General features: G+C 44.2%; 1 long non-coding RNA gene across 1 annotated transcript in view; it reads right to left on the bottom strand.

Moving 5' to 3' along the window:
- The window catches only part of LOC113464526 (uncharacterized), a 68954-nt gene that overhangs the window by 42930 nt on the left and 12886 nt on the right, over nucleotides 1–13138 (bottom strand). The gene's annotated exons all lie outside the window — the stretch shown is intronic.

Below are 13138 nucleotides of genomic sequence, written 5' to 3'. Positions count from 1 at the left end.
CGAATCGTTGGGTTTCAACGTTTCTTTGATGGCAGAATTACATAGATTGCGCTTAATTGGAATTACCGATGTTCCCCTTTTTCATGTATATAAATGTTACCATTGAGGCTACTCGTGGAGACTTAAACAGAAACGTTAAAACTCGATGGTAAAACGAGTTCGAAAGAAATGTTTTGTGTTAGCTTCTCTGTAAGAGATTTTTTGCAAACGAATCCGTCGAGGACGAAAGTAATTAGTGAAGTGGTTCAGTCTACTCTTCCATAAAGAAAATTGCAGCTTTTTTTTATTAAGGAGTATTACTTTTTAGATTTATATGTACTATAAGGCAGATAATTAATAAAAGAAATTGCGAGCATTACAAGAAATTGTTTTGTTATAACTATAAAAGCATGTAGCTAATGATTAAACAGCGAACCTTGAACGATGAGAGAGATCAGTCGAGGGCGAAAACACAGGAAAAACCCTCGGCGAAGAGTGGCGACGGACGAGCGACGAAGGGAACAGAGCTGAAAATTTAATTATCCAATTCGACTGCAATCCGTGGCTGCAATAATTTTCCATCCGCGCCCTCGACTGTCCACCTCTTCGATTCGCGCGGGCCTGCAGCCCCTCTCGATCCTCGATTTTCTACCGCCTCGACGCCATGTCCGACCGTGCCGCACGCAAATTGGATTGGACGAGGAACGTTCGGCCTGGACCGATTCGTTCGCCTCGTCGCCCCGGTCCGCCAACCCCTCGACGACCGAGGGTTGATTTGTGTGCAACCCTTCGTTTCTCGCTCCCAGCCTGGCCTCATCCGCGAGGGCCGATCCGACCAGTTAGCTATGCTAATGGTAATTATCTTCATTAGCGTCCCGTTAATTAACCGGCGTAAAACCTCAATCAGTCGCCGAGCCTATACCACCGATCGGTTTCGCGACGCTAAAACGGATACGAACACACGCCGTTTAACATCGTGAAACATTTTTATTCAAAGCGTGTGTTAAAAGTTTTAATTGAACATACATCGTTTTCGAATAAAAACTGTTCGACCCTTTGTTTCATATTCTCTCTTCATTGTGCACGTTCCACATAGATTTTTATTTACGTATTCGGAAATTACTCGAATATGATCACGGTAATAGATTTTAACTTTAAACGGTCAGATTATATTTAAACGTCCATTTCCTGTCCTCTATAACGCCGCGAGAACTATTCACCAATTACAAAGTTATCGCGCACATTGTACATTACATACATACATGCGTTTTGACAGAATGTACGTATGTACATACTGTACGTATTTAGGTAATTCCACTCGGGATAACTGAATGCATTTCCCGCGCAATTATTGCGGAGTTTACTGGACTCAAGAAAGACAATGGAGTATCGTAAAATTACTACGCGCTTCGTCCACACATGTGTGCTATAATGGAGATTGTCCATTTTGAATAGCAATTTATTTTAGGCGTTGAATGGAACATATTTCAATGTTCGTGATCCATAAATTACAAAGCGAAGGACTTGAAATGCTCCTAAATATCTTCGCGTTTCGATCTGACGAAGTGTAACATGTGACTCGTTCTACATTGTGTACACAAAAATATTCTTATTTAAATAACTCGTAATTTTTCCTACAATGAGACGAAAACGTGATTGGATCTACGATAATTATTTAAATGCATTCTCTGACCGACGGCTAAGAATCTAAAGGGTTTTGTACAGAGCCGCGACTCCAGAAGGAAATCTGTAATGAGGAAGAGCGTAATGAATATTTTAATTGCGATAATTGAAGCAACTTTATTGTGCGCTGGCCTAACCAGCTCGAAAGAAATCTAAAATTAAGAACTCGTTAGGCCAGGAGTATCGCCGGCTATTATTACTATTTTCGCTCTCCTTCCTTTCCCTCCTCGTTGAAGAAGGAAACTGGGGAAAAGCGATAAGTGACAATGGGTGTCGACCTAACTCTTCGGCGAACTTTTAATGAGAAATTTCTCTATAGCCGCCGGATAAAAGTTCGAGAAAGGATCGTGCTAACTACTATTGAATACCCGTTGTTATTTGCCTGTCCACGAATTTTCTGCCACTGAAGCATACTTCCTTGTGTCACTTGCTTATTCTCTCTTTCTCGATGTGGCGAGAATAAAGCAAGAAGGAAATATTCGATGTTCCTTTCTCTACTGTACTGAACCGTGGCTTGAACTAAAGCAATTCCACGAAGTAGCTTATAATTATAAACTACAATATGTGACACAAGTTTACAGAGGAGCTGCTACTGGTAAATTAATAACAGTTAATCAAGTATAACAAATTTTTGTCGAATCGTTAAGCGCATTACGGAACGTAATACGAAGTAGAATATCAATTACTAATTTGGCGACGTCAAATTTCCAATATTTTGCATGGCCGTAGCAGCGGGGCAGAAAGCCGATAGAATCACTGAGAATGTTTGCACGAGCGAGCGAGACGCCGCTACGAGGACCGTAATTGTGCTCGATATTGCGAACGGTGAATTTTCCCAGATTTATCGGCGCGTGTTGGACGAGTAATAGGGCGATCTCGTGCGCCTTTATGGAAATTCGTTACATCGATTACAGCCGGAACGCTTAAGCTCCTGTCGCAGCTCGATCCCAGCGTATCAATCGCAATTCTAGTTAATCAAGTAGTATCCCAATAACAGATAAGAAATAAAATACTACTTGTTATATATGTATAGTCTTGATAAATTTACATTAGTGTGAAAAGTGATACGTATCATATGACCAATTGGCTCTCTATTTGCCTCCGTAAAAGAGGACGTCCTTGTTGAAGGATCGATTTCAGGAGCGAAATAAAAAACGAAACGGGATTTAATTGTATCGCGTGAGCGTGTAAACAGGTGAGAGGTATATGGTGGAGCGCTTGCGTATCCTATTTACCGGGCGGAACAGAAGTAAAGAGCGACGAGAGCGTAACCGTATCGTTGTGTAGCCTACATTCCGAGACAGGAGGCCCTGACCGCGGCTTAACCCTATTTATGCACCGCAGCTTCCGCGTTCGCGCGCCATTAGCATAGAGCTACGGCCGGGAATACGTAAAGTCTCGACGCAGAAGTCGATGAATTTAGGTACCTGGGTGTACGTATGAAATTGCATTTTAAACCGACGCGACGCCACGCGATCCACGAGCGTTCGCCGATTACCTTCAATTTCCCTTTCCTTGCCGGGCACCGGAAACCGACCGGTACCGGCGCCCGCAACGCTGTATCATTTTCCGTTTCGCGTGCGACAAATTGCCGCGAACGAACTGCCGACAGTTTTTCGCGTTTTATATAAAAATAAGGAACCTCCGCTTTATCGTTGCTCTGTCATGAACGATAGGACTGAGGCATTCGATTCGTGAAGATTGCTGTTTCCTGCACGTACCATGGACGTGTATACAGATGAGTAGTTCGAAATTACCGTGAAACCGTTTATGCACGCGCACGGAAGTGTGCGTGTAGAATGAAAAAACATAGCTCCGGTGATGGGCGTTTGATCGATCCTCTTGACATCCATCCGTTCGAGAATATCCGAACGGCAAAGTAGGTCGCCGTGAAATCCCCGGGAAACGGTAGCGGGCGATGCGAAACTCTTCCGGCAGCGTTAATTTACATTCCCGGGGAAAGGTCGCGCGCGGAATGTCAAAAGGGAAAGGTCAGCGTTGCGAGAAAATTTTCATTGCCCGTAGTGGTGGTGGCTGTCCGAATTATTTCGCTCCGAAAACTTTTTTCGCGGAGCTCTTTTTCATTTTACGCTTCATTCTGTGAAACTTGGGATTGCGTTCCACGAGAGGGTTGCGAATGTGTTAACCAGTGGCTCCTAAAAACTTCTATAAAAGGATCGTTATTATCTGCGCTTCTTCCCGACGAAATTCTACTAAATATAACTTTAGAACCATGGTATCTGATACCTCTGCTGGTAAAATCCCTGGTCAGAGGTAATAAGATGTTCTACTCTAAATGTCGATAAAGGGAGTATGAAATAAGAAAGCATATTTTTTACTACGGAGAAAAATCTGCGAAGGTCACTAAAAACGAGAGCTGGAAAACCATCTTTCTACAATATTTATTTTCGCAATACGTTTCATAGAGAATTGCATGAAAATCATTTTCGTAAGCTGTTTTTAAACAAAATACAACGATAGAAGTTATATCTGCCACAAGCAGGGAAATTTCGAGTATTATATAGTCATGTCTCAGTGACGGAGAGATTTCTCGAAGAATGCGCGATAATATTTTACAAAGCGCGGTTTCTAAATTCCTGAAATATTAATTCCAACGAAACATCTAACCGCGTCTGACAACACCGGAATTCATTAAAAACGGGGGCGCGCGATACCGACATTTTTATTAATGATTTTCGCGATCAGAGGGCGAGATAAAAATTGCCCGCGATGGCAATTACGCCGCCGCGGCATGTCGGGCAAGAAGGTGGGAAATGAAAAACGGAATATCGTATAAATCTTGGCCACAGGACGAGGAATAATAATCCCGCGGGTCTGTTTTACATTCTTTTTAATTTATTACGCGGCATAGAGAGCGCTACCCCACGCGTCCCTTTGTCTCGCGAGCCGTCCTTCCAGCTTTTATTCATTCTAGTTTAAAAGCATCTTTTCTGCGCTACATCCTACACGTTATTTGCATCGGGAAATAACACGCGCGTCAAGTTAACACTTTTACCAAGTGAAGAGTGAGATGGTATTTCATTATATCTGAGGTTTTGACTTCGCTCTAATGGTAGACATACAGAACTCCGGTGGACACAAATGTCTGGCTAGCTTACGTTTATCGTCAAGGTGACGAAGGATCCCGGTGAAATCCCGTCGGGAACAGAGGGAACGGGAAAATGGAGGGTGTTGCATCAGACGGAATATGCAATTTCCTGAGGTGGGCTGGCTGACTGGCTGTCTGGCAGCTCCTATGTTCTCGGTATTCGTAGGTCCCAGTCTCTTTTCAAGCGAACGTTCTTCGAATATTGCACGATCGTCAACGACAACCGTCGAGCGAGGTCAGCGACCCCGGATCGTTCTCCTCATCTCGTTTTACGGCCTGCTCCTCATATCGAGATTGCGCGCTCCATTCGTCAGGAGTCATCGCGCCCTTCTTCCATGTTCGTTCAATCGCCACAAATTTCGGGATTATTCGGCCCTTCACTCGTCGCGTATCAACGAAATTCACGGCCGAAACTTAAGATTCAAGCATTAGAGTGCTCGTAAACGTACCAATGGTGCCTGGCAATGAAAATAACCGCGAGAGAATGTTCCCTCGTCTCAATCCTTGTTACGACTCCCATTAATGCTTGTTTTGTTCTTCTTTCATCTCGCAACTCGAGATCTTCTCCCTTATTCGTTTGGACAAATTTTCTTTGCCATCTTTTACTACCCGAGCCTAGCAAATATTTTCACGGTAACAAGAGATTACACACATTACCACATCTCTGTTTTTATTCAATTTCGAGTGCGCGCAATTACAGGATGTAACATTTTTTCCCCAGCGCTAAGGTTATCTCATAACGCGGTATCTCACCCTAGTGCGATCCATCTTCATAAGTTGTCCCGCAGACCGTGTTCCAACAGGATCAGGGAAATGCGATTTAACCGAAAACCTCGACGAGGAGTGAGATTTCCATGCCTCACGAAATTGGGTCACCCTGTTCCTCGCGTAACTCCGAGACCAAATACACATAGCCGGATGTGAAAGTCCTATGCAATTTCCTTGAGAAAAAAATTGTATACGACTTTCTTTGCAGGCAATAGCAGTATCTACAACTTTTGGTTAAAAGATTTTTCGAAATATTGAGAAAAAAGGTTTTCCAAGATTTTGTCAAGCGGAAATTAACACAAGCCGGATTCGGCCAGGAATCATTGTCTCAAGCTGTGCATATATAGAATAAGTAACATGCCAGTAATGTAATCGTATATATTATATTTATTCAGTTTAATGTGAGCATCTATTCAGTTTTATAATTATGCTCAGGTGCACCAAAAAGTATTCCCTAACTCGAATTTCACGCCGGGTAGGAATTTCGAGGATGCACGCTTTCGGGAGAAATAGGGCGTTTTTCATCGAGTTTGACGGGCGACCAGTGGAACGTGATGCATTTATCACGGATTCGCTGCTTTCCGGAAACTTGAGGTAAACATTTATCGTTCGGAGCTCCAACGGGCGCCGAGGAGGACGTGAACGGAGCACGGAGGGTTGAAAGAGACGGAGGAATGGACGGAGGTGCGGGATAACGGCTGGTTCGAAAGAGTACCAAGGGACGATGGCGTTCATATTTTTTTCCCACCGAAGCAAACAACCACTCTCGTTCTTCTGTCAGAAATTCCTCGGCCCGGGCGCATTGTTCATCATTGTGCCGCGGCCACAAAAGAAAGGGGATGCAAAAAGGGGAGGAAAAACGAGAGTGTCCCGGCCGGATGAATTTCGCGTTTTTCGCTTTCAAGAGCCTCGCGCTTCCACTGCACGTGGAAGGTCCTGACCCAGTTTCCCTGCACGAATATCAAAGCGCCCGGTCCTTCAGAAAAGTGCTGCTTTTACTTGAAATTGATTAAAAAGCAAGAAGAGGCTGTACTTGGACAAGCATTGGTTTCAAAGTTGATAACACTTTAATATCACCTCTTTCATCCTCCATGATTGTAGAATCGGGTCCTCAAACAGAAATTAGAAGAGAATGTTCGATAGCAACTATTCTACATCGAATTTACACCCCTTGGACAAACTTTATAGAACAATATATTACAAAATCATATTCTCCGGAACTGATTCGATATAAAAACCAGCAGCATCGATAAATTACATGAAAACCTTCCAGTAAAAATGTTTCAATATTCTGATCTTATCGAGGTAGAGATTTTTCTTCCAATTACGCTATCGCGTGTTTATTCTCCTTTGGTCGAGGCTTTCCAAGGATCTCCCCTCAGATTCTTTTCCAGAGAGTTTGTATCATATTACGATGCCAGTGAAAGAGAACGTTTTCCAGAGAACGAACCAATATGGAAGGGAAGGAAAAGAGTATCGCGTGGTCGAATTTAGGAAAGGGCTCGGGCGGGGTGGTAAGAAAAAGGTCCATTTTGGTAAATGGCACAAAAATATCGTTCTCGAGGTACTAGGCTAAATCGTTCTTTCTATCTGTATGGTGAATTTCGCGTCGCGGCAGCGAGGGGACAATGCGGTGACGAATTACGTACGGACGGAAAAAGAGCAATATCCACCCTAAAGTGGTCTAAGGATGTCGCTTAAATGACGTGTCTCTTGGTTGCTCCGTGCCTCCACTTCACATACATGTCGCCACTCTTCTCGTTTCATCCGGGACCTTCTGGTGAAAACGTAATATCCTTCGACGTAGCGGACAATGGGTTTATTGCATTTCTCTGATGAATCATTTCGCGAATCGTATCGCGTTTGGACTCGAAAGGCTGCACCTGCAAGCTTTCTCTTTAATTCCATTTGCCGTTGCTATTTTCACAGAGGTTTTAATGGTTTTAATACACCGACAGTATGGTAAAAATGAAACATGAATGTTGTCCAATTTAGTAGATGCATGCCCGTTTCCTTCTTCCGATATTAATATTCAAAAAGAATCGATTACTGATTAATCTGTCAAAAAATTAATTAAAATTTCTTTACGGAAATTTTAAAGCAGCAAAAGGTTGCGTCACTGGTTTACGACGAGGAGAAAAAAATCTCGTCAGTGTGAAAAAAACCGAGGTCTGTAGTTTCGTTTTATATAACAACGCGTTTTAATTTTCGTCGCTCGTTCTATCCCCATTTTTTCCCCGAAATCGTTTCCTACAAGCTCGTGATAATTTCAAACAACTATCGCCGCTTATCCCTGGGAGCGGTCGTCCGAGTGTCGTTCACGCGCTACTCGCCATCAAAAGTTCTTTTGAACGTGGCGCGGCATGCGCGAGAGGGGTGCATAATTTAAATTTCAGCGGCTACCGCGAAAGTTAAATTTTTTCAGGCCGGAAGTTCGCTGCAGTTTCGACCTCCCCCGAGGGCGGAGGAAGCCGGGGAGGCCCATGCAAATTCACCGTCGACGGAATAAGAGGCACGACGGTCCGTCCTTTAATTTTCGTCGCTTTAACGCTGTCTATTCGTCCCGCGCAATCCTGCCAATTAAAGCAAATATTTGCGTTCGAGTCTTCTTGCAAGGAGAATGCCTCGCCGTACCGTCGCGCTGTGCTCCCTGGATCTATTGAGACAGGACGAACGGCTAATCCTGGATTACCCTATCTCCGGCAGACCGATCTCTTCCGATTATCAATTAATTAAGCCCGGTCTTTCCCTTCGTCCAACGAACAGCCGCTTAATTAATTGCCGTATCAGCCACGACGAAGCATCCCCGCCGCAATTAAACTCGCAATCGCGTGGGCTGAAAGTATTCGCGTAACGAATTTCTTTTCTTTAATCAATTTCCAGGAAAGTTCCGCTTTCGTGAGGACAGATAACGACACTGTGCAGCTTCTGCTTCGGAAAGAACCGTGGAGAATATCAGATTGGAATTCTGTATTCGCTTTACGTACTGGCGATTCTGGTCGAAAATTTATAATTTACCATTACAGAAAATGTTATTAGAAATGTAATAAGATCGGAATATCTTCTGCCACGGTTATTTATAAAAATAAACATCGGCTTTGCTATGGTATGCTATTTATATGCGGAACGAGTTTTCCTAAAAATTCCTCCGCAGCTGTCGGAAATTGGGTCTTGAATATTCCTTTAAGAGACTGTCTCCCGACAGCTGCAAGCTAGATCAAACGTCTTGCTTGACTTATATCCTCCGCAGCCGTGCGGTCCGTAAACCAGTCGCACGTAAATGGAAAAGAAAATTCCACCGATGAGTCACATACAAACACGTAGTTCGCCTCGGAGGCGAATTACCTCTGGATGAAGTTGTAAATATTAACAAACTTCCTTGCTTTCGAAATTAATATTATACAATTATATTTCAGATGAGTAAAAGTTCTCTTCCTCTTTATCTTCCTACATTTTTAAGTAGAATGAATACATATTATAGCATTTAGTAATTTCATTTCTACGATCTTTTAAATATTCTCAAAAAACAATTAAGAAGACCATTGTCGACGACACTAGTAGTTTTTAAGGAGAGCTGGTCCGCCATGAATCAGAATGGTGTCCACGAAAGTGGGGGGGGCATCTATCGTGGAACTTTTAAAAAAAGCTTAGTAGATGCGGAGACAAAGGCGCGCCGGCGAGACAGGGGTGGTGGGAACCGAAGGTACGTCAGTGGGGATTGAGAAGACAGGGATGGAAAATGGTCCAGGAGAGGAGGGATGGTTACTGGAGCGGGCCGTAGGGTGGTTATGATGCGGGTGTAACCTTGGCAACTCTGCATTCCCCTTTCTCGTGGCCGACATCACTCTCTCGACGCCCTTTCCGTCTCATTCTCATCCTCTTTACGTTCTTCACATCTTTCTTCCACCCTTGTCCTTTCTCTATTTCCTTTATTCTTTTTCCTCACACATTTCTTTATCCCGGCTTCTTCGTTCTTTCCCCCTGTTCTCTATCCCGTCATTCTTCATATATATATATTTCCTCTCGGTTTCCTCACTCGATTCGCCTACTCTACTTGACTGCGAATCCCAACCGTCCCTGTACACCGTGCCTCGCCTCCTGTGCGACCCACACATCGATAAACGCAGCGCGCGCGTGTACGTACGTATGCATATCCTTTTCTCCCACGCGACTCCATCCACGGTTCTGCAAATGGAGTAAAAGTGGAACGTGTTCTTGTTCGAATGCATGCTCGTTTCGTACCATTCTCCGCTTGTTTCACCCTTGCGACGATTCATCTGGCCGCCTACCTATCTTCCCGTGTCTCATTTATCTTTTTCTTCCGCGACACCGGCCTATCCCGTTCCCCGTCTCCCTTTCATCTGTTCTTTTTCTCTGAAACGCCGACGCCTCCGAGAGCCACGGAGTGTCGAATCGTCAAAATGAATTTCCACCTACGTCATCCGGGGGACCTCGTCGTTGCGACGGTGAGTATAGGGATGGAAGAAGCGAATCCACCATTTGCGGAGAACACGACTGCGCTCTTAATCTCGTGGAGATGTAAATCGCGTTTAAACCGCGTTAACGCTTTCGCCATGGCTGCCGATGGCACGCCACCCCTCTCGCCAACCTCGGCTTCGATCGACGCAAGCTTTGTTTCCATGGATAACCGCCCGTACGTATGTTATCATTATCTTCCCACAAATGTTTACACCAGTTACATGAAAGGAAACCTTACCTCGATGTGTACTAGAAGGATAACTGTATTTGAACGAAACCATTTGGCGGTTGTTCTTGCCGATTACGAAGTTATGAATTATCTGTATTAAAAGACATTTCTATATTTCTCAAATCAAAACAATAGATCAGTATTATAAGAAGCAAATATCGAGTCGAAAGAGTTTCCAATGTCAGATAAAAATTCAAATATCTTGCCGTCTACTAATCGAAGAAGTTAAATTACTGTTCTAAAGTAGCACTATAAGTCTCTTTTCAAATATTTGTCTCAACTATATTGCTACAGTTTTCGTACTTCCTTGTGCGATTATGTAAACCTTGAAATCCACCTACTGCTCGAAGTAACGGTGAACGTTCTGTTCAAGATTCATGATTATCTTTCGCCAGTCGTCGACGCGATGGTTAGATGTACGTTAATTCCGCTCGCTGGTGGAACTAGTTGTTGCCTATTACCGGCATCAAAACCGTCATCGTTCGACGGGAATTATTCTGCCTGTTACTGTCTCGTTCCACGTGCACGAATCTCAATTTGAAATGAAATAAAATCTCGTACAACTTTTGAGAACAATGAACATCCTACAGTATAAAATCATAAAACAATTGATTTTACTTTGAGGTCTAATGAGAGTAATGAAATATGTTAATTGTACGAGCGATTGATCAAGGATGAATTTATTGCGATACGAGACAGACACCTTCCATATTCCGCGAGCGTCACGGTGACGCGCGTCTCGTCGAACCGTGCGAAATTACGGTGCCCTATTGTTCATGAATACCATTATTACCGTTACACGGTATCATTATCGACAGACAGATTGGACGGGTATTCATATTCATGACGATCTGATAACGGTAGAAGCGAGAACGAGTGAGAGCGAGTGATCACGAAGGGCCCCCGCGCACAATGAAAATCGTTTCGTTTTAGCCAGACGATCATTGCCTCTACTCGCATTAACGGCGTCAATCACGTTCCTCGATTAGGGATGCGGTTACGTGTTTACCTTGTATTCATAAACTAATCGATCAGAAAACGCTTGTTTCCTGCCCAGAACGAGGTGGAAAAGTCAAACAAACGTGTTGCGATAGTTTCCGAAGGTTTACCACAGACAGGTGATTGACTTCTTGAATTGCAATTGGAATCAAGTCGTGCGTAAAATTCTTTGACAATATTCAGAGAATCATGCATCTCTGTGAAATCGATATAGAGAATTTAATAAAAATCCTCAGTTTCACGTGAATGACATAATCGCGATATCTGCGATTGTATCAAACAATAATGGTTCTTAAGAATGCCAATAATGCACGCGCTTTATTTCACGCTCGGTATTCCGAAAACTCGTGTAGCCCGGGGATCTAAAACATTCAAAAATTCTACGCTACGTCGTTCTTCGGTAGCAAATTTCGATTATTCGCGCACGTTCCAAAATCTCGATCACCCACCTTCCGACTGCATTCTCCGAATATTCACACCCGAAAAGAGCAAATAAAGTTACCGAGGCAGACTGTACGAGCCATTGATTAAAATTCTTGTTGCATTAACTATATCTCTACCAGCGTTATAATGAAATTCGGCACTGCTTTTATAATACAGTGCATAACGTTTACGTATTGAAAATGTTTGGTTCCCTTCGTAGTTACGGTACAATGTAAATCTACGCTACGCTCAAACTAATCTACGCTCCAGCCCGCAACGACACCTCTGATAGTATGACAACGCAAACGAAAACAGCCGCACTTCCCACAGGCTCATCTGCATGAAGACGAGGCAGCGCGAGATGAGGAGGACCGAATGAGAGAGCCGGGCTCGCAATAATGTCGTCAGTTTCGCGGAGTTTATTGCGGCATACTCGCACGGCCGCCCGCAGGAGACTTAATATCGTACGCTGTAAGCCCAGGCCGTAATATCGGGGCGACTACCTACCTACCAACCTACCTACCTCTCGACTCGTTTCGTTTTCTACCGCGGCGCGTTTCGTTTCCGCGGCAATTCCCGTTCCCGCTGACACGTCGGGAATCGTGTGCACGTCGCGCGCGTGCATTCCGCTGTCCGGAGATATTTGTCCGCCTCCGACAGCCTCGCTGGACGCACGGCTCAGGAATTCGTGTCGCGAACGATCGGCTGCCCGATCGATAGTCGAACGAGCCGCGAAGCCAGCGACCGTTGCTGCCCCAGCACGGTAATTCGATGAATAGTTTCAGAATTACCGGATTCCAGTTTAATGATTTATTTCAATCGGATAATAAGGAGAAACTAGAGGTACGACTAATCGTAGAAAAATCAAATAGAATAATTTGAATATTTTATAAAACATCAGAATTGTGAAAATATTTCACTAAATTCGAATCATTCTTAATATTATCATATATGTATCAACTATAGAACTTTTAATTTGTTCAATTACTGTATCAAATCTGCGAAGTGAAGTACCCTAATCAGTAAGAAAAAATGGTTTGAACAGTTCAAAACCGACTGGCGAGTAGCGGTAGCCTCGATCGATTGGAGCTCTCGGCCAATCGGCACAAAGAATGCATGGGTTGGACAGCAGGAAATACGGATTCGGTTGACCGTAGACCGTAGAGAACCTGGTTTAATTCGAAAGGTCACGGAGATCGACGGTTTCGAGTTGCACGCTCGTAACTTCCTCTCTTTCGGGACCCTCGCGATTCCCGGGGCTTTGTGTGTTTTGACGGGGGTGTTAACTGACCCCCGCGGTACTCGGGGGTAAGCGCGGTGGGAAGGGCCGTGCTCAAGAACGGAAGAGGGTGGCATTAGGTCGAGGTCACCAGGACGCCGAAGCGATCGATGCAGCCCGCCAGGCAGCACCACCCACGCTTCAGCCCTCTCTACCGCTTTCTCCTCTCCGAAAGAGGAGGAGGACTCCG

The sequence above is a fragment of the Ceratina calcarata genome, unplaced genomic scaffold, assembly GCF_001652005.2.
Source record: "Ceratina calcarata isolate Rehan_Ccalc_2016 unplaced genomic scaffold, ASM165200v1 scaffold397.2, whole genome shotgun sequence".
Taxonomy (NCBI): domain Eukaryota; kingdom Metazoa; phylum Arthropoda; class Insecta; order Hymenoptera; family Apidae; genus Ceratina; species Ceratina calcarata.
Note: the sequence above shows the minus strand (reverse complement) of the source record. Positions and strands in the feature narration are given on the sequence as shown.